Source organism: Helobdella robusta (genome assembly GCF_000326865.2).
Source record: "Helobdella robusta unplaced genomic scaffold HELROscaffold_126, whole genome shotgun sequence".
Taxonomy (NCBI): domain Eukaryota; kingdom Metazoa; phylum Annelida; class Clitellata; order Rhynchobdellida; family Glossiphoniidae; genus Helobdella; species Helobdella robusta.
In genome coordinates this window covers 135,184-136,503 of record NW_008703693.1, presented here as the reverse complement: position 1 = coordinate 136,503, position 1,320 = coordinate 135,184, and positions in this window count along the sequence as shown.

Sequence of the window (1,320 nt, the reverse complement as noted above, 5' to 3'; positions counted from 1 at the left end):
TTGAGGGATATGTCAATTGTCCGTTGTCTTTTAGTATGATGAGATGATTTGATGATTCGCTAAATATGTTTCTGCTCGCTGAAATCAAGCATTTTCTGCATATTTGTAGTTTAGATATTGAAATATATATAAAAAAGAACCTTTGAGTTTTGTAAATGTTAACATCATCTAAATTTTTCAAACTTAGTAAGTAGGCTTTCATTTCATAAAGTTTATCTATAGTGGCTGTCAGGTTGCTCTATATAATGTATTGCTTCCATTCTATATCTAGCATCAGTTTGCTTTCTATATATAGAAAAGATCATTGATGTTTTTCACAAAAGCTATTGTTTCACAAACGTCAGAAAAAACATCAAATCCGTTTAAGAGTTCCAGTGATTTAGCCACAGAGCAGTTAAAGATATGAGTTAAGATGCATATTTAACTTTCATCTTATGCTTTTCAAAATTTACATGATTTTTGGTTAATTTATTTTTTAATTTCATTTTGATTTGTTGTTGATAATTAACTAAATTTACGATATGATTCCATTTGATTGGATTATTATTATAAAATATTATATTATAAGAATGAAACATATTCCTTATTAATTTCAGCATGTGGCATGCATCAAATATGATATATATTTTCTGGCCGGTTGTTGGCCGAAACGTTAGTGGCCAACCCATCCATTACCAGTGAAACAACCCTAAAAAATAAATATAATGTATAAAAATTTTAACATAATTTTAAGAAAAACAAATGTTGTTTATCCTAACTCCGGCATTATGTAACTTATCAACGTCTTTCTTTATAAAATCTTTCAACTTGTGAGATGACAATTTTTTGGTATAAAAATAAGCTATTTAATGCCTCCAAGCTTCTTTCAGACCAACAACCTAAAAAATCAACACCTCTGAAGCACCTCTGTCCTCATTCCCATCTCCATAGTTAACATATCCAATAAAGTCATCTTCACAAATAAACAATGCGTTTGATAATTTATGCTTAACATTTAACATCAATAAAATTAAAAAAATTGAAGACAAATGCTTATAGTGAAATGGGAAACAAAAAAATCAAGAAATAAATAAAATACACCAGGAATAAACTAGCATATGCTACCAAAATATGCTATATTTTAAACTCACAAATTTACAAACAAAATATATTTTAAAAACCTACCAATTTTCCTATTATACGTTATTTGAGGCTTTATTGATATCGAATCAAGGATTAAAGAGCATTTGCAATATTTCATTTGCAGTACATATTTCTTTATATAGCAATATTAGTTTACAGAATATCATTATTAACAAAATTTTACTTGTTCAATGTTCT